The 26,570-nt window shown below is 35.1% G+C and overlaps 1 protein-coding gene across 2 annotated transcripts in view; it reads right to left on the reverse strand.

Annotated features, from left to right (window-relative positions):
• The window catches only part of LOC131073835 (uncharacterized), a 30,178-nt gene extending 16,874 nt beyond the window's left edge, over window positions 1-13,304 (reverse strand). The window contains exon 1 of one of the 2 annotated variants that reach the window (XM_058010351.2): window positions 12,998-13,304. The gene's annotated coding sequence lies outside the window, so the exon portion shown is untranslated. Of the gene's footprint in view, window positions 1-12,992 lie in introns of both variants that reach the window. The other variant, XM_059210905.1, reaches the window with a different exon arrangement.
• Between the last annotated feature and the right edge of the window lie 13,266 nt (window positions 13,305-26,570).

Consider the following 26,570-nt stretch of genomic DNA (forward strand, 5'->3'; position numbering starts at 1 on the left):
AGGTTGCAGCATTAATAACTAAACCTAGGGCGCTAAATAAGTGATAAATTAGGGCCCACCTGAGCAAAAAGAAGCAAATAAATTAGGGACAACCTGGGCAAAACAAAGCTAATCAATTAGGGCTGACCTGGACAAAATGGGGCTAATGAATTAGGGCCAACCTGGGGCAGCAAGTTAAGGAATTTATTTATAAATTCATTAAATTATTCTCCAAAAGGGCGGCAATCAGGAAAGGGTGAGACTCTTGAAAAAGAAATGGTGAAGGGGCATGACTCCATCACCAATTAAAATAAAAGGAAGGACACTACATCCAAGCAAGACATCCAAGAAGGATCCAAAAATAAATATGAGCAAGCAGATAAGTCAGAACTTAGTAAGAGCAGAAAATAAATAAATTATAGCAGAAATCTGAGTTATTATCATCAACTTGGAATGAGTAAATTCAATTGTGAAAATATGATGAGTATAGGGAATAAGAGATTAATATGCAAGTCATCAAATAGGAACAAGCTTTGAATCAAAAAAAGGATTAGCAAGTCAATCGATTCTAACTGGATATCTGATTTCAGAATTAATCAAAAAATAGTCAGCAGACTTTGATAGGTGCTTGGTATGATGCATAAAACATAGAACACTTATCTTGCTGATTTGTTATCATTTCTTCCACTTAATAATACGTACGAATTATAAGTAATTAACATATTGTTGATAATATATGTGTGTGTGTGCATACACACACACACATATAATAGCAAGAATGGAAACACATACATACATACATACATATATATGTGTGTGTGTGTGTGTGTTTGTTTTTCCATTCTTGCTATTATGATATTCATACATAATAAATTATATGAAGGATTCCTTAATACTTTATCCAACCAACCATCCCATGATGGAGGGGAGAATGAAATACATAATAAGGGAGCAAGTAGCACTAAGTTCCATCAAGTACACCAAACCCGGGTGGGGCCATAAGGCCTAATGATTGGGTGTTCATCTGTGCTCTTGGGCTTGTGGAAAGGAATAGGCTTGAGGCACCTTATATGATTTCCTAAGGGACTCCATAATATGGATTGGTTGGTAGGAAAAGCCTTTGATTGAAAGCCATCATGATCATCAAAGAGAATGAATAAGGATACATGGATAGTGGGTGCAGATACAAGTGTTCCATTAGGTAGACCACTCCATGCTAGATGACCAATGTGCCGATCACTTGAAGCCAAGAGGGTGAGTGTCCGCTCTTTAGCTTCGTGTGAAGATTGCTTTGGGCCGATCCCATAATCCTCTTTCATTCAAACTCTATTGTGATTGCTAACCCTAATGAAAATAATTGATATTTATGAGTTATATATATATCCAATATTGTTTCATATGCTTGCAGGACTTAAATCAGGGTTAATCTTGTTAAAAGGCTTTTCACATGGTAAAGTCATACCTCTAACGATCTTGCATTTCTTATTTGAATGGAATTTGTGATATTAGGGCAATCCCAAAAGGGGTTATTACAATTGGTATCAGAGCATCATTCTTGCCAGCTTGAGGGGCAAACAGTAGTTGAAGCAACTAACGAATATCTTTCCTATTTATAGCAGAGTTAAAAGCAGATGTAAAAGAGGGTTATGAGAAAATCCAAAGGGACTTTGTGAGCAGATCTTTGAAGCAAATTGGAGCAGATCTATGGGACATATTGAGAAAATGTTTGAACCATATTGGAGCAAATTTATGACACATACACAAGCAGCAAGGCAGGGTTAGGCCCCCTTCCCAGCTCATGGGAGCAAAAAGGCGTGGTTAGGACCTCTTTCTGGCTCTAAGTGGCACTTATGAGAAGCAAGGTGGGGTTATGCCCCCTTCCTAGCTCATTGGAGCAGAAAAGCTAGGTTAGGCCCTCTTTTTGGCTCTAAGTGGCTTATGAGCAGCAAGGCATGGTTAGGCCCCCTTCCTAGCTTATTGGAGCATAAAAGCGGGGTTAAGCCCTCTTCCTTTCTCTAAGTGGCTTGTGAGCAACAAGGTGGGGTTAGGCCCCCTTCCTGGCTCATGGGAGTAGCAGGGTGGGGTTAGGCCCCCTTCCTAGCTCCTAACAAACCCTTTGATGCACTTGTCTTTTGCAGATCCAAATGCTTCTTTCTTTCTTCCTTGATGCCGCCAGCCTGCAAGGTAAAAATAAATCAATGGATGCATTCTAGTAGATAACAAGGGATCTAACAATACATGTATTTGCATGTATGCTCCGTCTCTACATATATTCATGTGTATGCTTTGTGTTTTTATGTTTATGCTCCGTGTTTGCTTCATACCTAATTGATCTGAATTATTTTGCTAATTCAAGGGACAATACCCAAAGAAGAATTGTTGGTATTGTAAACACATAATACGTCATGCGAAAGCTTCATTTCATTCAATATATATGTAAAATCAATACAATTTTGGGCAACCTCGTGAAAGAGTTGTATGCCCTTGAATCTATCCAATTTGGGCAAACTCGTGGTGGAGATGTATGCCCAAGTCCATACAAGTTAGGCGAACTCGTGAAGGAGTTGTATACCTGTGGACTTCATGAGAGCTGAATTGGCTAACTCAACAGACGAGATGTATATCACATCTTGACAAACTCGCCCTAAGAGTTGTTGTTGTCGGCATAAATTGCCTATTGTTATATTTGATAATATTTGTTATCCGACAAGGTATTAATTAATTGTATTGAGTGGGTTGTCAGTCTTGGGTAGTTATGTGTCGGTTGGTTGATGGTTGTGTACCTCTCGGCAACCGTCGGGTCCTTTAAATATGTCGTATACTGTCAAGGAAGTGACATGGTATTGTCGGATCTATTGTAATCCTTGGCCGACCATCTTTGGTCTCTTCTTTGTAATAATTGAATGTGCGAATAAAGATATATTTTACTGCCATGTCTGGTATGCATTGTCATGTACATTATTATTTCATGTATTTAATTTACCAATTGTAGCCGTAAACATTTTGGCGTCGTTGCCTTAAAAGAAATTGGATCAGACTTGAGTGATTCATGTCCGTAGATCCCATCAAAGGTGAGAAGAGGCCACAGGGTGGTCAAGACCAAGCGATTAGGTGATCTGCCGACCCTCGGTCGGACGGAGCACAGAGACGAGTCGAAGCCTTGAAGTACTTCGGAGTGTTGGGAAGGTTGAAGGTGGACGTGTAGAGGACACAAGCGTGTTTGAGAGTGCAAGGAAAGCACCGGAACGTAGCGGTCAGAACAGTTCACTCAGGTCCGACACACCTGGAAGTACTCTAAGTGTTGAGGACGCCTGCGTGGTCAAGAGTGCAAGGAAAGCACCAAAACATAGCGGTTGAAACAGTCCACCCAAGTCCGGCACACAAGGCGAATACAAACGTACCTCACGAGTGAAAACAATGTTGAACACCCAGGAGAAGTAGAAACTGCCGAAGTTCACGAGAGACGGGTCGGAGGAACCGGTACAGCATTGAAAAACATGCATAACCATTTGGGAGGCAAATGGCCAAGATGACAGGGACTACTGGCTGAAGGCATTTCCCGCCACCCTTCGAGGGATCGCCATTGACTGGTACACAGACCTCGACGCCCAGCACAAGACGAGATGGAGTGATCTAAAGAGGGCATTCCAGGAGGAATTCAAACTCTTGAGGGATGATAATGAGATCGTGGCCGAAATCTATAATACTAAGGAAGGGAAAAATGAGAGTATGCACTTACAACCGTAGGCTCAAAGAACTGTTGAACAAGATGGAAAACTAGCCAGTCGATGGGTTGAAGAAGAGGTGGTTCACGAAGGGATTGATACCCTCACTGCACAAGAAGATGAAAGTAGTGCCTCCGTCATCATAAGCTGATGTGTACAATCGAGCGATGGACATCGAGAGTGAAAATAAAACCTCCTCCCGAGAGAAGAGGAAGACCGATGATGATGAGAGCACCGAAGGTAGCAGTGACGAAGAATTCAAAACAATACGAGCCCTTCGACGGGATATGTTGAGAATGATGAAAGAATTGAAGGCTGAGAAAGGAACCAGCAATTAAGGTAATGAATTATGGTGTATTGAGTGCAAAAGGGATGGGCACACGAAAGGTGATTGTCCTAGAAATATGTTTTGTGAAATTTGCCAAGTGCTGGGGCATTCAATCAAGGAGTGCCCGTACAATTTGAAGATGAGAAGTACACAAGTACTCTTCACACAGGGAGAGTCTAGCCCATCGAAATCACATAATGTATCGCCAAGTGGTTATGGAAATCAACGAGGGCGAAACCAAATACAGTACGACTCTAGAGGACGTCCTATCATACAGTGTTAGCAATGTAGTGAATGGGGACACTTTGCGAGAGACTGCCATAACAAGAAAGACACCATACAATTATTATGCAAATGGTGTGGACCAGGTGACCATGAAGACACCAACTGCCCGAATCAGAAGGGTATTAATATGTTGGACGTGGAGGAACAAGAGGACGTAGTTTTGGCAATCACAAGAGAACAAACAAAGAAGGCGGTGTATTCAAACTCTGGTACGGAAAAGGAACAAGCCAAAGTAGAACAAGTGTTGGTGAAGGAACAAGTAACTTCCAATGGAACTGCAAGTATGTCATTGCGAGAGTCAGAGAAGACCATAGTCCGACAAGTGCTACAAACAACCGTACCCATCAAGGTGGCAGACCTTCTTCAAACTATGTCGCAACTAAGAATGGCAATTGCCAACACAGTCAGTGACGACACAGTCATCCAGAAACAATGTAAGCCACACGAGAAGGAACTGATAGGAAAACCATTAGCCGAAGTGAATGAGTCCAATGATCCAATGTTGTTGACGGTGAGCATCGGGAGGAAGTCAGCGGTCGTCGAAATGGAAATAATGGGGAAGAAGTTGACAAACACTATTGTCAATGGAGGCACAGGAGTAAATGTACTGCCAAAAGACACATGGAAATGTCTAGGGAAGCAGAAGCTTTGGCCGCCAACCTTCCACTTGGTAGGTGTCGACCAGCACGACATCCAGCTGTTGGGAACATTGAGGGCACAAAAAGTAATGATTGGGACACAACAATTTTTCTTGGACTTTGTAGTCATCCGGTTAGAGAAGAAGGCGTACGATGCACTCCTCAGGAGGGGATGGTTGAATACTGCCAAGGCGAATCATAACTGGAAGCGAAACACACTCTCGATCGAGAGTGACATGAGGAAGCACATCATTGACTTGAGGAACCAAGCGGTGAGTGAAGAACTGGCAGCCTCAGACTTTGAGTCTGAGGGTGGAGATTTAGGTATGGACGGAGGGAGGAAAGGTATGAAACCCAACGATGAAGCGGTGCTCAAACTAGAAGATTGCTTTGAGGATGAGACGAGTTCTCTTAATGGATTATTTCACTGGCAGATGGAGGATTATGAAGTCTTCCACCCCGACTGTAACATGCTACAGATTGGTGAAATTGAGGAAGTGCAAAGTCGAACAAGCTCGAAGGAATTGTAAGGGGTTAGGCCGTATGAGAAGGAGAAAAAAATTTGCAGGAATAATGAAGCGCGTCATTTGTATGCTATAGGGGGGTTGTATGAGAGAAGGCTGTACAAGTTGAAAGCACATCATTTGTACAAAAAATCCGTACGGAATTTGGAAGCACACCATTTACCTCAAAAGGATCCGTACGCCCTGCGGAATACTACCCAAGAAGAGTTCCGTACCACAAATCCGTACAAACGTGAAATTCAGAAAAGCCACATAGACAAACCATACATTGGCAGGGTCCAGGGTTGGACGAAGGAAATAAGGCTCAACCCGTACGAAGGAGTCCGTATGGAAGGAGACATGAAGGCAAGTAAAGACCAAGACGACATCACATCAAACTGCCAGGAGGAAATTACCACTGTACGGACATCAAACTGCTAGGAGGGAATCACTGTACAGACATCAAACCGCCATGAGGGAATCACCATCGTACGGACATCAAACCACCATGAGGGAATCACCACCGTACGACCACCTTCTCCTTGCCACGTACATCACCTCAAAACTGTACGACATAATTGTGGAATTATCATATGGACTTCACGACTATCATTGCTTTGTATTGTACGACTTTCAGATCATTCCGTACGGCATGGCAAGTTCATTCATCTCGTACGGTATCACAGGTGCATTCCTTCCGTACGGCACCTAGTGCATCGTTCCCTACTACCAACGCACATTTCAAACTTCCAAAAAGTTATTGTTGTACGTCAATTCTGTCACGTACGAACAAATCATATTGCCCACACCGTACGAAGGATACTTCATCTCGTACGGACAAAGCCTATTGTCGACACCGTACGGCCAGAGCATTTCTTTCGCATCGTACGACAGTGGTTGCATCCTGTACGGGAACACCAATCAGCCGTACATCATCAACCTCAGCCTGTATGTGGACTTCTCATCGTGTCATATATGGTACAATCCTCTCAATGCCATCATTCCGTACAGCAAAGTGGTTTCTTCACGACATGTTGCAAATGTTGGTTAAAGCTCTTTTTTGGCTTCATCAACATTGTTTTTGGCATCTTAAAAAATCACGAAAATCATGTGTGCCATGGAGTTCCGTGTGGTTTTGAAGGTTGCAATTTGGTGTGCAGAACCGTATAGAGAAATCCGTACGGGGAATATAGAATTGCAAGGAGGAATCCATATGGAACTAACTAAAGGAGAAATCCGTACGGAGTGCGCAGAATTGGAGAGAGAAATCCGTACGGTAATCCATACAAGGTGTGAGAGTGTGCGAAGGAAATTTGCTGAGATTTGTACGGAATTGGAAAAAATCCATATAGAATTAGCTTGGAAGGTAAGTCCATACGATGGCAAGCACAACGCAATCCGTGAGGAGGACGACGAAATTGATCGTGCAACAACCATTTGTCCGTACAAGAACTGTACGGAACTATCAGGCGAAGTTGGAGAAGTGCGACCGTACAAAATCAAGACGAAGGAATTGGCAGAAGGCACCCGTACGAAACTTTGCAAGGCAACATAAATTCATACACAATCAGTACCAAATTCGCATGAAGGAACTCATACACAATTCATATGGACTTAGTTGAAGGGGGCCACGCAGGCAACGTGTACGGCAACCAATCGAGAGGGAAGCTTGGTGCGGGGGTAATTTCGTACGCACAAGTAGAAGAGGAATTTTTGTACGAAGAGGAGAGGTGGTCTGTATGCACGTCATGTGGACTTGAGGCAGAAATCAATGTTTTTGGCATCTTAAAAAATCACGAAAAATCATGTGCGCTACCCCGGGACCCTGCGAGGGGCGCTGCCCCTTGACCCCGCTGGGGGCGCTGCCCCTGAACCTCCATTTGATTTGGCAGGTACACTACAAGTTGGGGTTGTCCAGTCGAAGTCGTTGTCTGTCGTTAGTCTTCCTGAATATTACTTGATGTTTTCTTGTCGTCTGGAAGACAACTTTTTCTTTTGGGGGGGATGATGTTGTTGGCATAAATTGCCTCTTGTTATATTTGATAATATTTGTTATCCGACAAGGTATTAATTAATTGTATTTAGTGGGTTGTCAATCTCGGGTAGTTACGTGTCGGTTATTTGATGGTTGTGTACTTCTCGGCAACCATCGGGTCCTTTAAATATGTCGTGTAGTGTAAAGGAAGTGGCATGGTATTGTCGGATCTATTGTAATCCTTGGCCAACCATCTTTGGTCTCTTCTCTGTAATAATTGAATGTGCGAATAAAGATATATTTTACTGCCGTGTCTGGTATGCATTGTCATTTACATTATTATTTCCTATATTTAATTTACCAGTTGTAGCCGCAAACAGTTGCATGCCTATAACTCTGTATATTGGATTTGAATTGAGCTTTTTTATAAGCTTTCAAAGAAGTTGAATAGACACTACATTTATGTCATCATCGGAAATTGCAAAGACAATCCAATATTGAAAGGTTATTACATTTATATAAAGACAAAAATTGATTAAAGATTAAAATATTTCATTTAATTGAATACTCTGACTTATTTCTGATCATTCCTCTCCTCTTGAAAGGCAATGGGCCCCATTGCCCGATCATCTTCCAAATAAAATTCTGCCATGCAAATTGAAAGTGCTAGTCAGTATATTGAGATGAAAGGTTGACACTACGGAGTGTTGATTTTATGGTAGTGCTCGTTAACCACAGGCAAACATCAGATTTGTTGCCTTCCCAACCACAGATGATAAACTCTTATCGTCACACCTGAGCACAGTACATGACCTTCATGTTGTTGAATTCATATCAATTGATGCAATAATGACCTTGCATATATATGAATCAATACCTCCTAATAGACCTCAAGTCGGCCATATACTTTTGGCGCCAAGGATAGGGTCAGACCTATATATTACAAGTTACATATGAGTCTCCCTTAGTTGCAAGTTACATTTAACTTAATCACAGGTTACACAAAAGTGGTTCGCCCAAATAGGGCTTGCCCCAAATTAGACTCATACAACTGAGATATCCAAATGCCAAGGCCGACAGGCCACTTGGCATTTTGTGCACTAGGTCGGCCCTAGAAGGGATCCGACCTAGCTACACAACAACACTTGACAGACGAGATGTATGTCACAGCTTGACAAACTCGTCCTAAGAGTTGTATGCCTATAACTCTGTATATTGGATTTGAATTGAGCTTATTTATAAGCTTTCAAAGAAGCTAAACAGACACTACATTTATGTCATCAGGGAAATTGAAGAGACAATCCAATATTGAAAGGTTATTACATTTATATAAAGACAAAAATTGATTAAAAATTAAAATATTTCATTTAATTGAATACTTTGACTTATTTCTGATCATTCCTCCCCTCTTGAAAGGCAATGGGCCCCATTGCCCGATCATCTTCCAAAGAAAATTCTGCCATGCAAATTTAAAGTGCTAGTCAGTATGTTGAGATGAAAGCTTGAGACTGCAGAGGCCTACGCAGAGAATAACCTGGTGAGAAGAAACTGAGGTAGAAATATTTGAATCGTGAGACTAATCTTTTCCTCCATATGCATCAGACCTTAAGTGAAGGCCATTATATTTTCCAAAGAAGAGGACAACTATTGGAAAGCTCTACCTGAACGCCGAAGCTATGCATGCTAGTTGAAGGATGTGAACACAAAGCTATGAAGAATCCCTTTCTGAAGAATCACCAAGATATCCCAAGAGCTCACTTTTAACTATTTTGAGTCCATGACTAGGGTATTTATCATTTTGAGCCAGACATCTTAATAGCATTTTTATTTTGTTCTACTATTGAGGAAATTGAATCCAATTAGGGTCTGAGTTTAAGCAAACTTTAGTTCTGTTCTCTGCACGCCACACCAAATTATTTTTCTCTTCTCTCTACTATGGCTCTAGCACTTCAGCTTCAACTCGAGCCTTGTTGCCACCTCTGTCAACTATCTATTTACAGAAGATGAAGCGTCACTAAAGATCCTTCTTTTCTTTTCCATGCACTCTTTCCGCACAAACCCATAACATTATTTTTTCAAATTCCAGTCAACAGCCAAAGCCATGTCGAAAACCACCTCAAGGAATTCTTTACTTGATGGCGGCGACACTTAAGCAGCTTCGTATACATGAAGCTTTCTCGACCCTGGATTCATTCCTGAGATTTCACAATTATAGTAATCTCCTATATGATTCATACCATCGCATCCATCTTAAGCTTAAACACTACGCAACTGCTTATCAACATAAGGATACTAAATATATTGTTTACTTGTAGATGCACCTAAAATGATCAAAAATGGCTTTGATACCATTGATTTGAATTATTTTGCTAATTCAGGGGACAATACCCAAAGAAGAATTGGTGATATTGTAAACACATAATACGTCATGCGAAAACTTCATTTCATTCAATAAAAATGTAAAATCCATACAATTTTGGGCAAACTCGTGAAAGAGTTGTATGCCCTTGAATCTATCCAATTTGGGCAAACTCGTGGTGGAGATGTATACCCGAGTCCATACAAGTTAGGCAAACTCGTGAAGGAGCTGTATGCCTATGGACTTCATGAGAGCTGAATTGGCTAACTCAACAGACGAGATGTATATCACAGCTTGACAAACTCATCCTAAGAGTTGTATGCCTGTAACTCTGTCTATTGGATTTGAATTGAGCTTATTTATAAGCTTTCAAAGAAGCTGAACAGCCACTACATTTATGTCCTCATCGGAAATTGAAGAGACAATCCGATATTGAAAGGTTATTACGTTTATATAAAGACAAAATTGATTAAAGATTAAAATATTTCATTTAATTGAATACTCTGACTTATTTCTGATCACTGATGTGTTTCCACCATGTCTACTCCATGTATGTCTATGATTACATTATGCTTAACGAATTTGAAAGTGCTGAATATAAGATCTCTATTTTGTACTACAATTTCACCCTAGATAGCTATTCTATGTTGGTCTATCATCAACAAAGAGAAACTCTTTGATTGGTCTAGAATTTGAGAATAACAAAATTGGACCAAAAAGATATAAATTCACTTTAGAAAAGAAAATTGCATTTCAGGTTATAGATGTGTGCCTTGCTTCTAATCCTCATCTTAATATATGTTAAGATCACCCTTTCTTTAACGCAAAGAGATATCCATGATATTGTGCAAACATTGGGACAACCTAAATCATTTCTTTACAGTTACAAAGTGATACATAAGAGAAAATTAAGAACCTTGCCAACTCTAGATTCTGTTGTTACGAGTTTAGTTCAAAATTGCAACTAGGTAATATCAGAGTTGTTCTGCAGAAGCTAATTGCACCATAAACTCTAAGAGTTGATTTGAGTTTGCATAATAACAAAAGATTCAAAGAATACTAAGTTGCTTGAGGACAAGCAATCTTGGGAAGGGCGGACTGTCATATTCTTGAGTTCACAGCCTTAATAAGGAAATCCAGTCAAAGCAATTACTTTAATGGCAAATGTTTTAAGATTAAAATAACCACTTATCTAGAGGGGCCAGCCAGAATTAAGAGATTTAATAACAAATTATTTAAAAAGCATTAATTAAAATTGGCTATGACTTTTAAAGAGGGCCGACTAAGACTTGTTTAGACAGAACTTAAGTTAAATAAATAGGGCCGATCTAGACAAGAGTAGGTGCGTCCTTTGCAAACCAATGTTGTTATGAAAAGATGTGACCCTTCATAAGGATATAAAAGGAAGATCCAATCGTTTGGAGAAGGGGGGAGGGGTGAACAATGAATCGGAAAATCTGATCTGATCAAAGGAACAGAATAAACTGAGTTTGTCACACACTAAGATATAGCAGAAAATACTATAGTTCTGGAAATAATTGTTATGACAAATATGGAATCCTATAATGCTAGTTTGTGCTTTTAAGGCAGATTGATTCATAAGTGGTTTGCATTACCAAATATATAGCATTTGGTGATCTAGTAAACATAGTGGCAATCAAAGTGAGGAAATGCATTGAACAGAAATAGAATAAATCTACCAAGAAAATAGAGAAATCTAATCTAAGTAAATAAGATTCAGGCCATACATCCATTGTGCAAGAAATTGGTTCATCCCAAATTGGGGACATTACAGAGAAAACATAGAGACAAAGTCATTTGGTGCTTGAATTTCCCATTCACACAATTTCAACAAAACCATCAGATTTCAGCAGGGAGTGATTTCAAAACTGCCATTTTGATTGCAAAATTGCTGCAGCAATTATGATATCACAGCAGCAGTTCTGTAACCAGCACCTGCAGAAAACTGGCAGTTCGCCTAGGTCAAGGAAATGCCAGCCAAAAATGACCCAATGACTTTGTTAGAAGATTTATAGAGATTTATGCTGGTTGCCGCTTTTCCTGCCATTTAGGCTTTTTAGGGTTTTAGTCATAATAGGACTCAATGACCCATGCTTTTTTTTGTATTTATTGTGATTTTGTCACCTACTGCCTAAAACTAGGTGCATGCAATATTATGAATAAAAAGCTGAATCATTTATCACTAACATGAGGTTCAGTCTGAACTCTGAAGTTAATTACAGGGGGGAAATATTTTTCCTATTACAAGTTAAGTTGATCTATTGAAAAATTCTGCTAATAAAATGGTTTGTCCAAAGTTGAACAGAGTTTCAACAATATTACAATCTCCACTGTGTGAAGCTTCAGGACCCGACCGGGATCCAAATAATGAGTTTCATTTCATTAGCTTGAATACAGAGTACTCAGGTAAAATATGAGACTTACATTAATATATTAATTGTCAGAAGAAGGGAAACTTGACAAGCACAAAGAGAAATGTTAAATAAATATTAAATTTCATTTAAACTTTCATTATTTAATTTAAGGCTGGTGAATTCTGGCTGGGTTGTGGGGAAAATTCAAATTCTTCGTCCAGTCATACACACCAGTACAGATAGACCGTCTGAGTATTACACCTAATTGTAAAAGGAAACACTCTACTCCCTTCAATGGTGAAAAACCCCATAACCTCACCTCTAGGTACCCAGTGAAATAGTCTGTTCTATCCAATTGGTCATAGGTTCAAAGTCTGACACAGAATCTATCCTACTCAATCAGGTGCAGGCTCAAAAACACTAAAACAATTGCATGCAATTAGCTATATCATAAAGTAATAACCACATAACAATTACAAATTGCCCTGGAATCTGCCCAACCGATTGAATTCACCTATTTTTACTTTCAAGTTGAACATAATAAGTCTACCAAACTAAATACTCTCTTCAAACTGCAACAGAATTTCTAGGCCAATATCAAAAATATTTGTCCACCCTGGATTGTACCCACTAACAGAATTCGCCCGTATTTGCTTTCAATTTGAACAGAATAACTCTTAAAAACAAAATAACCAATAACCTTGTGAATCTAGAAAATCACATCAAACCTCAAAGGTGCTGAATACCAAATAATCATGTGAATCTGCTCTTTTCAAATGTATTTCTAGAATTGAGGAGAATAAAATTAAAGAAAAATGTGTGTGCCTTACTGTTAGCTGCCCTGTCAAGTCTGTGTTGTATGCTGCTTCAGATAATGAAGTCTACGATATACTTCACATAATTCCCGTAGCAGGAGAAGGAGGTTTATTTATAAAATTTTCTTTCAATACGGTCAAATTTTATTTATATTATATGATTGAATAAATTAAATTAAATTGTCGCTAATTCAAACGTTCGAATATATAATTTTTTTCATAGCTGAGCGCCGCACGAAGAAGATCAAAATTTTCCAGCTTGCAAAGGGCTCAAATGTATCGAAAATCCCAACGAGAGGTGTGAAAGCATTTAACAAGATCATACGCAAGCACGAATTCTAAGAGCTTCGTGTTGAAGCATGGAATCTCTTTCGTATTTTACCCTCAGACGTAAGTGATTACGTAAGTGAAAAGAAGTGGAATACCTACAGGAGTGTTTAATTTTAGAAGCGAATCTTTGTCGATTGTTTTGGTTTAGTTTATTTTAGTTAAACAGTAATTTGTACAGCTGGTGGTCTAATGGATATTAGATTTTGTTGTTAATTTGGGGACATGGGCTATCCATAAACATATAAAAAAAATTGATGATAATGAAAAGTTCTAATGTTTATTATGTATTGTTTGGTTTAAAGATTTATTAAAAATATTATTTAATTTGAAATTTATATATTTTGCTTCTTTAATGTATTGTATTGTTGGTGTTGTTTTTATTATTCACATGTGTTTAATATTAAAATGGTGTTAATCAGATGGAAGAGGAAAAGTGTGGAGTTTTCATGTTCTAATATTTGTCGAAAGAAAAAAAATGCTATTAATTTTTGAGGATGGCTTTTTTATTAAAATTTAGGGGTGGTTGGGGAATAATAAATATTAGTAAAAGAATTGTACATAACATGACAAATAAATGAAATATAGTTAAGAAAATCTATGACTTAGAACACAATACAATTATTAAACAAATGATCAATAATATATTGATAATTGTAATTATAAAATTTGTTTATCTTGCAACTTCCTTATTGCACTTCTGTGTCAATTTTATCCCCTAGCCCATGTGTGTGCATCTTGTATTGTTTGAACAACTCTTTTTTCCTAGCATATGTCACCTCTAGCCATACATATTATCTTTCCTATGCTAATCTCATGATATTGTTTAGAGTTATTATGTGTCGTTTTTCATTTAAGTTTTATCTCCATCACTTGTCATAACCCCACATTTAATTTTTCATTGATTTATGCCCATTTACCACCTTGTCAAACCTTTGAATGTTATGCCTAGCCTCATTCTATGTGCAAACCTCGCCTCTTCCTAACCTAAATCCTACATTAATAAACACAAAAATAATGTGGACACCAACCACTAGATCCCCCCATCAAGCTTAAGGTCCACTAGGTCAATTAAGTTAACTGAGCAATACCCATTGTTTGCCACCTAAAAGAACAGTTTTGACTTTTCATCCTTCTGCATAATCTTTGAATGCAATATAGTTAATTATTAGAGCTTCTCACCCAAATTTTTTATCTCAAAAATCTCAAAACAAGTTGTTTAAAACATATTGCCTTTGCCTTATTTTACATAGAAAAAGATAATTGTTTAGTTGTTCATATGGTTTTAGTTGTTTTTGCTCAAGGACAACACCCCAATGCTACTTCAAAAATCTTAAGAATGAGCTAGCTTCATTCCCAAAGTCTTTATATTTTTTCTTTAGCCACTAGATAGTGTTGTGACTAGATCTTTGATAGTAGGCAATTGATTTCTAAGAATTTGAATAAAGGTATTTCTATAAATGTTGTTTTTGTTTGAAATGAAGTCATTTATATAATTTTTATGTAGATTTATTTCTTAATACCTCACCCATGCACCCTTCCAATCATTCACCATTCATATCTATCACACTTTTGATTTTCTCTCTCCTCTCATTAACTTAAAGCCATCATGAAACCATTTTATCATTTTAATATGTTTTTAACCCTTTATAAATGCAAGCTTTTTTATCGAACTATTTGAAATTCGAAATCATAACCATATCAAACCTCATTAGAATGCTTCAAACTTGTGGTTTACAAATTCCATGACACCCCAAAACCCTTTAAAAAATGATCCAAACACCTTGCTTCCCAATTCATTCTCTCACCCTACTAGCTTTGTTTTGTTTTCATACGCCCTTTACCATCATCCTACAAGGTTCGATGGTTATACTTTGATTTAGATTAATTTATTTGCATAAGTTATAATTATATGTCAAAATGTATAGAAATATCAGACATGAAAACGAGGATGTGAATGAGACGTGTGAAAGCATTTAACAGGAGAATAGGGCAGCATTGAATTCTGAGGTTTCAAATCACTCTGACGGCGAGTTTTGTCAGGTTGTTTCTTTGTGTTTGACAATGAGCCATAGCTGATTTGAATCAACAAAAAGCAAATGCCTTCACTTTTTGTTTTTTCTGATTTCTGTTTGGTTGATAATTTTTTATGTTTTTTTAACTCTCGTTTTTCTCATTTTTTTAAAAAAATTGGAATTTTTTATTTTTAAATTGAAAGTGAAAGATTGAATATGAAGCGGATATTATTTTGTGTCACAAATAAAAATATGTTAATTTTGTTTTATTATGAATATTAAAAAAAATAATAATAAAATTTTTTGTGGTGTTGTTCTTATCATCAAGATTTAAACTCCATTATGATTTTATTGTTAAATGTTTATATAAGGGATGAGATCATTTGTGACCTCAATGGTTAATAACTTTAGGTCAAAAATGTTTTAAAAATGATTGATTGTCATTTTCTAATAACTTTGATAATAACAAGATTTAATATTAATATCAAATTGTTTGGTCTAAACATTTGTTAAATATATTATTTAATTAAAATTTTATATATTTTAAAGAATGTTGATTTTATTGTTCACATACTTTTAATATTAAAATTGTGTTTTGTACGGTTGGGGGCCTGACTTGATTGGCGAGAGCTTCCTGTGGTAAAGCACAAGGTCAAAAGGTTCAGTCTCCCCCTAACCCTCGTGTTACTAGAGGATGTGTCATGCCAGTATCATTGATTGTGTTCAAAAATATTTACCTAATTCCTTAAAAAGTTTACTAGACGAACTATAGTTTATAGGGGGCTACCCAATTCCTATAGTCTTAAAGGAAAAATGTGTTCTATAATTGTGATAATTTTTATATCATTATTTTTATTGTTCTTTTAACATCGAAAAATAGATATATTTAAATTTTTTACTTATTAGTTTTTTTTGGAGGATCTAATTGTAATTGTTTAGTTTTTAAATAATGATTAGCTATGTGATGTTTGATTAATAATTTTTGTTTGTTCTTTCACTAATATCTTAGATGTGAATTTTTTTTAAGTACTTGAAAAACCAATTTTTGCTATTGGACCTTGGTTTTCTTCTATGCGTTGTCAAGACTATTTCAAGGCACAATAAGACTATTTCCTTTAACATGTTACCTTGATAAAACATTAGGTTCACGTTCATTTAATCCAAACTAGTGAATGTACTCAATATTAAATTGAGGCCATCGAATGGGAATTTCACGTATGTTTATAGGGAGTGCTATGTTAATGGGAAGGATGGAAAGTGAAAGTAACCCTAATACATTTTCAAAATAAAATGTCCTAGTGAATTCACAAGAATAGCATAAGTAGATATGAAACAAGCATCAACCTTTATCATAGAGGATAGAAAGAATGAGGATAATGATTTTCAATATCCCAATGGAGAGAAGGTAGATGCTTGATTTTCTTGTGTAGGTCCTCTCTACTAGAGGGAAAATGGTGTTTATTAATCTACATAGACAACAAGGTGGATGGGAAAAACATGGAGTCTTTATGCACCAACGTTTTAGATTAAAAACTATGAAAACCCTTAATTTGTGAGTATTGTGAGTAAGCACTCTTAGAACAAAAAGATGGCAAAGAAACATCAAAAGTGCAAGAGGTGGTAACAAATGTAGGATATAATTTTTTTTTAAATAGCCCAATAATCATTATTGGAGCTAGGAAAAGATAAAGACATCAAAATGATCACTACCTATAGATGGGTTTGATAGGGTGGTTTAGATCTTTGTGGCTATCTCTTCTTGAGTTGCATAATCCAATGGAGCAAACTTAGAGCCCCTTTCTTCTTGCATCAATGGTAATGCATCCCTATGTGCAAGGTATTTTTTGTAATAGTCTATGATTCTTTAAAAGATGGGAATATATTTTTAGAAATGGTCCTTAGTATTAGTGTAAGGCATCTTTATTTCTAAAGTCGTGGCTTCCCAATTTCCATTTGTTCATGAAAATTTAAGGGTTGCGCCTATTTGGTAAAGCTTCTAAATCTCCCTTTGCCTTTTTTGTTGCACTCTATTTTTTAAAATATGGATGATTCTATAGATAAGTTCATAGCAATGTCTAATGATATGCAAATACTCATGCTTACAACTTTTTTACATAAAAAATAGAGTTGAAGGCAATGAATGCGATATGGAACAAATTGTTAGTTTATGAGAAATTATCCTTTTGATCGAAATTATTTCTAAGTAGGCCATAAGGAAAAAGATGAAATAAGATCTAATTTTTTTTTAGGATAATCTTCTTGGTGAAAGGATGTAAGCCCTTGGCATCCAATGGTGGGTTGTTCTTTTGGAGTGAATTTGAAGTGCTTGAAAAGCAATGCAAATAATGAATAGAAAGCTTCCCAAATCAAGGATGGTAAGGCTTGGGATTAAAATGAAAGGTCAATGTTTTAGAGGAAAATAAAGATGTTGATGTTTTGCAAAGATTTTGGTTCATCTTGAGGTCTCTAGGAAAATATCCCTAATAGGAGAGGAAATGGATAGAAATACCATAGTTAAAACTTTTATAATCATCATATGTTGCTTTCAAGGAAGATTATAAGATGCAAGATATTGTTGATCATGATTCTTTCAATGAGGATTACATCACTAATATCATAAACAATAGTGAACAAGAAGAAGTTATATCTCCTTAACACATAATGCTTACCAATAGAATGTGATTAAACGTAGGAAAGTTAAGGCTAAAAAGAACGCCTCATTGAAAATAGCATGATGATCTATTTTTAAAATAGAAAAAATGAGTAAAGTTGAAATGTCTCGTTAGTAGGGTTGGGTTGGTAATATATGGAAACCTCTTTTAGAGGTCGAGTTTGATTTGTAAGTCCTTTGGTATGTGGTTTTTCGTCACTATCTATGTTTGAAGATTTAGGCTTATATTTTCATGTTCAAGGGCCCCACTACATCCCCCAGTATATGATAGATTTTATGAGAATAGAGAATTGAGCCAAGATCTAATGTTAGACAAATCACATGAAACTCCAATTAAAAAATGATCGAAGATCAAAATAGAAAAGTGGAAATAGAATCTAAAAGAGAGATAATAGAAACACAAAAAGATAATTTTGAGTATACTCTCGTTACTCTCGCCGAATGAGTTACCAAAGTAGTAAAGGTGAGAGGAAAGTGATGTATATTTAACAAAACAATGACTTGGCCATCCATTCCTTAGGATGCATCTAAGAATTGGATAGCCATTGGCACAAAATAAGAGCATATACATCCAAGAGATGTATTAACTCCTACTATCCATAAAAAATATTTTACCTACTCAATAAATATCAAAACATGTGATATAACCTTGTCAATTGTACCCACTAATTAAAAATTAAATAGTAACTACAATTTACAATATATTTTCTCCACCAATAATAAAAAAATTTAAACATTTAACATGAATAGTAAACAAATCGCCTGAAACCTAAAAGATGCTAAATACCCCATAATCGTGGCAATCTAGAAAATCACATCAAACCTCAACGATCCTACTAAATTTGCTATCTGCTCTTTTCAAATGTATATTTAGAATTGAGGAGAAATAAATTAAAATAAATGGTCGCTAATTCGAACGTTCAAATGTATCTCTTTTTTTCATAACTGAGTCCCGCACGAAGAAGATCAAATTTTCAGGCGAAAATGTATCGAAATATACAACGGAAATGTAAACGAAAGGTGTGAAAGCATTTAACAAGATCATACGCATTCGCAAGCATTGAATTATAAAAGCTTCCAGATTTGGAATCTTGTTTCGTGTTTTACGCTGAGACGTAAGTGATTTGACTGAATGAAAAGAAACGGAAGACCTACACAAGTGTTCAATTTTACAAGTGAATCTGATCTGTTGTTTTCGTTTAGTTTATCTTGGCGAGTAGTCAAAATTAACTTTTTGAACAGTAAATTGTGGAGTTAATGGTCTAATGAATATTAAATTTGTTGTTTATTTAGAGACATGGGTTATCTATAAACAGATTAAAAAAATCATTGCATTTAATGATAATGACAATAATAAGACATTTTAATGTTTATTCTATATTGTTTGGTCTAGGGATCTATTAAAAATATATTTGAAATTTATATATTTTGTTTTTTGATATATTAACGGTGTTGATTTTATTATTCACGTATTTTTAATATTAAAATGGTATTACTACTTCACATAAGCAATAATATGGAAGAGGAAAAGTGTCGAGTTTTAAGACTCCAATGTTTCTAGATAGAAAAAAGTACTATTAAGAGTGTTACTTATGTGCATATTGTGAGTAGTTTTAGGACAAAAAGATTTGAAAGGAACATCTAAAGTGCAAGAGATTGGTAGTAGATGTTGGGTTTTTAATAATTTCAAAATAGCCCAAAAATTGTAACTAGAGCTAGGTGAAGATGAATAGATCAAAATAGAGCACTACTTAGGGATGGGATTGATAGGACAGTTTAACTCTGTATGGTCATATCTTCCTACGTTACATAATTGGATGGACCAAACTTGGAGCTTCCTTTCTTACTGCTTCAATGGTAATTTATCCATATGTGCAAGGTTTTTTGTGATAGTTTATGATTCTTTGAATGATAGGAATATGTTCTTAGCAACTGGTCCTTAGTATTACGCTGAGAAACCTTTGTTTTTGAAGTCATGGTTTCTCATTTTTCATATATTCATGAAAAATATAGGGTTGTGTCTGTTTAGTAAAGGCTTGTAAATATTCATTTGCATTTTTTATTGCACTCTACTTTGTAAAAGATGGGTAATTCTCTAGGACAGATCACAGGTATTTTGATGATACCCATAGGCATGTACTTACAACTTTAGGAAGGCTTCTTGTGAAATAGATTTGAGTAAATGTTTACTAAAAAATAGAGTTGAAAGTAAGGAATGCAATATGGAGCCAACTATTAAATTTTGATAAATTATCCTTTTGTCATTTTTCAAGCAAGTCATAAGGTGAAATAATGCATAAAATCTAAAAAAAGGGTTATAGGGCAATCTTATTGGCAGAAGGATGTAAGCCCTTAGCATCAAATGGTGGGTTGTTCTTCAGGAATGGATTTAATGTGCTCAAAAGACAAAGGCAATAATACATAGCAAGCTTCCCATATTGGGGATGCTAAGGCCCAAGGATTGAAAATTGAAGATAAATATTTTAGAGATTTGAAAAGATAATGAGGTTTTGCAACATATTATGGTGCATATTGATGCTCAGGGAAAACTACAAAAATAAGAGAGGAAATGAATAGAGATACAATAATTAGAACTTTTATAATTATCATGTGTTGCTTGAAAGGAACATTATAAGATCCAATGATACTTGAGTAGAATTGTCTCAAATAGGAGTATATCACTAATGTAGGAAATGATAGTGAACGGGCAAAAACTATATCTACCTCAATGCATAATTATTATCAATAGAATGCGACTAAAGGTAGAAAGTCTACATAAAAAGAAAGCCTCATTGAAAAGGTGAATTCATTTTACTTAAAATGGAAAATGTGAAAGTTAAACTTGAAGGGGTTAGATATTAGGGTTGGGTTGGTAGTATATGGAAACCTCTTTTAGAGTTTGGGTTGGATGTAATTCCATTATTATGTGGTGTTTGGTTTCTATTTCTATTTGAATACTTGGGCTTGTATTTAACGAGTTGGGGTTCCATTAGATCTTTATTATTTTAACTTTAAAATATCAAAATAAGCTTTTTCTAAATTATTTGTTATGTCAAAGTTTTTATTTCATTTCCATCCATGTGCTTTATATTATACCAACTTATTTCTCTATGACTTTAAAATGGGAGAATGGAAGGACAAAGGAAAAAGTATATGAGTATGGCATTTTAAAAAAAATTAGGGGATGGCTGGAGGATAATAAATATTAGTAAAATAATTATATATAACATCAAAGAAAATAGAAATATACGTAAAAAAAAAATGATTTAAGATCACGATACAATTATAAAGCTAATGATCAATGATAAATTGATGATTGTGCTAATTTAATTTGTTTATCTTGCAACTTTCTTATTGCACTTTTGTGTCAATTTTATCCCCTAGCCCATGCATGTGCATCTTGTATTGTTTAACTATTTTTTCCTAGCATATGTCACCCGTAGCTATACATATTCTCTTTCATCTATTGATCCCATGGTCATGTTTAGAATTTTTGTGCGTTTTTTTCATTTAAATTTTATCTCTATCTCATGTCACAACCAACATTTATTTTTTCTTTGATTTATGTCCCTTTACCACTTTGTCAAACCTTTGAATGTTATACCAACCTCATTCTTAGTGTAAACCTCACATCTTCCTATCATAAATCCTACATCAATAAACACAAAAACAATGTGGACACCCAACAGTAGATCCCTCCATCAAGCTTAAGGTCCACTTAGAACTTGAGTTAAAAATTTATTTGTAAGCAATACCCATTGCTTGCCACCTACTAGGGTAGGTTTGAATTTTCATCCTCCCACATAATTTTTGAATGCAACATAGTTAATATTAGGGCTTCTCACCCAAAATTTTTATCTCAAAGCAAGCTGTTTAAAACATATTACCTTTGTCTCATTTTACATTAAAAATAAATAACAACTTAGTTGTTCACATGGTTTTAGCTATTTTGCTCATGGGCAACACCCCAACCGTACTTCAAAAATCTTAAGAGTAAGCTAGATTCATTCTCAAAGTTGCAATACTTTTTATTTAGCCACTAGACAATGTTGTGACTAGATCTTTGATAGTAGGAATTTGATCTCAGAGGATTTCAATTGAGTTATTTCCATTTATTGTTTTTATTTGAAATGAAATTATTTATCTAATTTTTATGTACGTTCCTTTTTTAATACATCTCTCACACACCCATGCAGTCATTCACCATTCATTTATATCACCCTTTTGATTCTTTTTTCTCCATCTCTCTCTCTGTCTTCCACTTCCGCTATAGAAGCATTTGCCTTAGTATTTTGTCATTTTTACATCCAAACTAACCCACTTTTGTACTCCACGCATGCAAACCTTCAAACCATCTTCTTCTACTTCTTTTTTGTATTGAACAAAACAAAATGATTACAAATAGAATAAATAGCAATCCAAAGAGAGGACTACACAAAAAAAGAAAGAATGAACAATAAGACACGAATGCAATATATAGAGACAGTTGTCTAACCAATTCACAAAGCCATCATAAAGCCATTTAACCATTTACATGTGTTTCCCATTAACTTTTTGTGAATCAAACCCTTTTATCAAACTATTTGAAATTCAAAATCATTACCATGTCAAACTTCATTAGAATACTTCAAACTCGCAGTTTACTATTTCCATATCAACCCTCTTTGACCCCAAACCCTTTTAAGAATGTTTCAACACCTTTCTTCCTAACCCATTCTCTCACCCATGTGCCCTTTACCATCATCCTCCAAGGTTTGATGGTTATACTTTGATTTAGATTGATTTATTTACATAAATTAATAATAATTATATGTCATAATATGAGGCGTGAAAAGGAGGATGTAAATAAGAGGTGTGAAAGCATTAAGACGATCATAGGCCAGCATTGAATACAAAATCAATATGATAGCGACTTTTGTCATCTTCTTCCTTTGTATTTTCCAATGAGCCGTAGGTGATTTGAATAACCAAAAATAAATGCGTTCACTTTTTGTTTTTCCTGATTTTTGTTTGGTCATTGTAACTTTATACCTATATTTGTATGGTAATTTTTATTTAAAGTTTTTTAAATCTCCAATTTTCAAATTGAGAGTGATAGGTTAAATATGATGTGTAAATTATTTTCTATTACAAATAAAAATATGTTAATTTTGACTTTTGTGAATATTTACAAATTATTTTAATAAAAAATATATTTATCATTGTTAACATTGGTAAGTATAATTATTAAGTTATGGTGTTGTTCTTATCATCGAGGTTCAAACCTTATTGTGGTGTTATTGTTGAATATTTATATAAGGGATGAGATCATTTGCAACCTTACTAGTTCATAACTCTAGGTCAAAAATATTAGGAAAAAATATTGATTATCATTTTATAATAATTTTGATAATAGCAAGTTTAAATATTAATAACAAATTGTTTGGTCTAAATATTTGTTAAATATATTATTTAATTAAATTTTATATATTTCAAATAATATTGATTTTATTGTTCACATACTTTTAATTTTAAAATTGTGTTTTATAGGGCTTGGGGTTTGGCTCAATTTGTGAGAGCTTCCAGTGGTAAAGCACGAGGTCATGAGGTCTAGTCTAGCCCTAGCCCACGTGGTACTAAAGAACATGTCACATCAGTGTCACCAGTCACGTTAAAAAGTTTAGTTTACCAAGTGCACTGTAGTTTATGGAGGGCTACCCAATCCCATCAAAAAGTTTACTATGCGCACTACAATTTATATAGGGGACTACCCAATTCCTACAGTCTAAAAAGATATGTTTTATAATATAATTAATTTTATTGATCTTTTAATATTAAAAATAGATGTATACAAATGTTTTGCTTATTAGTTTTTTTTTAAGGTTCAAATTGTAATTATTTAGTTTTTAGATAGTGATTAGCTATGTGGAATTTGATTAATAATTTTTTTTGTTCTTTTACTAATATCTATTTTAATGTTTGAATGTGCTAAGATGCGCATTTTTCTTGAAAAATACTTGAAAACCCATTTTTTACACTCTTATTGGACCTTGATTTTCCTCTGTACATTGCCAAGATTATTTTGAGGCACAATAAGACTATCTCCTTTAACATGTTGCTTGACAAAACACTAGGTTCATGCTCATTTAATCCAAACTAGTGTATGTACACAATATTAAATTGAGGATATTGAATGAGAATTCTACATATGTTTATATGTTTGCTTGCGCTTAGTTTTGGGACAGTTTCTAAAAAACTTGGTGCATTCCCCTATTCACGACCTTTTTCCTAGCCCAAACTAATAGGACAAGGGTTCGCATCACCTTTGTCCAAGTAGTTTGGCACCAAATTTTAAATTACGAAAGTCAACTTTGCAAGTAGCAAGAAATTGCCCTCTGATGTTGGCCTTCCTTGAAAAGTAAATTTGCAATGGTGTAAGTTGCATATAAATACAACTCCCTCTCTCATTCAAAATCTAAGTCTTATTATGAGCATTCAATCAAGCATAATTGAGTCCGGGTCTCCAACTAAGAAGTTAAGAATTCAAGTCTACATTTTTGTTTCAACAATCATGATCAGTTTTGATGTGTTCCTCCATGATGAAGGCATTCATTAACATCACTTAAGCAACATCAAGCTTTATTGGAGACTTCAAGCTAAGTGTTTCATATCTAAGGTAATATTTGTCGATTCAAGCATTTCCCTAAAGGTTTTAACCTCTAAACATTCTTTTTTTAGGATAATCTCTCTTTTCATCAATCATTGTTGTAGTGGAGGTGGGAACACCAACATAGGGTTTGACTTAGGCAAGCCCCTGTACAACACAATTGGATTTTTCCCCATTTTTGTGTGTGCAAGTTAATATCCAACAACAAAAAGTACCACAAGTGAGCAGAGTAGACAATGACAAATGATCTCAGATTTTAGACAAGTGAAAACACTTAGAATAGGGCACCCTCCAACCATGTCTGGTACTTTTTGGCTGAATTTCGAAGAGGAGTACCTATAGGACCTCTTGATCGTGAATCTATAACTTTCTGTTGACATAGACACCCTCAAACTAGGGTCCGATCCAACAATGTTTGACATTTTTAGGCCCATATTGCAACTGCAGGTTCCTCTTTGTCTTCTCTTTCTATATCTAAGCTATTGTGTTGATTTTCTATTTTGTATTTCATTATTATTACTCAAAGTTGTCAATTTTGTATCATTTCTGGATCTTAAACATACAATTTATAATCTCAATCCATTGCAACAAAATGAATCATATACCACAAGTGTTTAGCTCTTCTATTAGGACTATATTTGAATCCATTTATGATTATAATGATATGCCATGAAAATTTGAGATCTTAGTTTGCATTCCTAGGCTAGGATCTCATTTTCTACATTTCAATAGGCAAGATAAAGGAGGTAGGAAGGTAGGACTAAATATTTGGCCACCCCTCAAAAGTTGTAACACTTGTATTCTCATATAACAAATGTTTTAGCATGTCAAGTGTGCATGTAGCAAGTGTCTCAATATATGAGTACATGTGTCTCAACCACATGAAGTGAGACAAAAAGAAAAAGAAAAAATCCTTAAGTGGAAACTTAACTAGTGTGAATAGGTCAATCTAGAAAGGGTGATATGCTAATTAGATGTATGATGACCCTACACACACAAATATGACTTATAAGAATATTAAAATTTTCAAATAATTATATTATTTTGGTAAATTGACCCCAAAGTGAAGCCACATATGTATTTAGTGGACACTTTTGGTTGTAAATGTTGTGGAATAGATCTTTTTAGCTAAAATCAATATAGCCATAACATGTGTTTGACCAAAATTGACTTTAAATTAAAAATACTTAAAAGCATTTGTGTTGATATGATGGCATAAAATGAAACACAACATTAAAATTTCACCCTTAGCACTTGAATTTTTTATTTACATATATTTTGAAGAAACTATTAATTTTTAGCACAAAGTGATTCTATTTTTTTATTGTGGTGATTGTGAAAACTACTAGAACAATTATAGAATCACAACAACAAATGAGTAACTACCACTTGATGAAATATGGTCATTTTCCCAAGATAAAGGAAGTGTGAGAAAAAACAACTCAAATAGAGGGAAAATAGTAGGTACTAAAATGGGCTATGAATCATTTTAGAAAATGTTTAAGAGATCTAACTTGTAAAATTTATACCAAATGCCAACTCGCACTGCCACTTTTCCTATCAGTTAGGTTTTTAGGGCATTAGCCATCATTAGACTCAAATGATGAACCATGGATTTTTTAATACTTAGAGAAGCAATCTCCCACTCCCCAAACCTTGGTGCAATATTATGAGTAAAAAAATAAATTATTTATCACTAAATGAGTATAGTCTAAATTAATAATTGAGGGTAAAAATTTTCTTTATCTCGAGTCAAAGTTGACCTATTAGCAAATTTTGTTAGTAAAGTTGTTTGTCCAAGTTGAATAAACTTCAACAATATTAATTGTTTGTAGCTTCAAGACCAAAGTTGTTAAAATTGTAGAGGTTATCCTTGGATAGGAGGACCAAAGTTTGGGTTCATTACTAGAGATAGATAATCTTCTTGAT

This window comes from Cryptomeria japonica, chromosome 9 (genome assembly GCF_030272615.1).
Source record: "Cryptomeria japonica chromosome 9, Sugi_1.0, whole genome shotgun sequence".
Taxonomy (NCBI): Eukaryota; Viridiplantae; Streptophyta; class Pinopsida; order Cupressales; family Cupressaceae; genus Cryptomeria; species Cryptomeria japonica.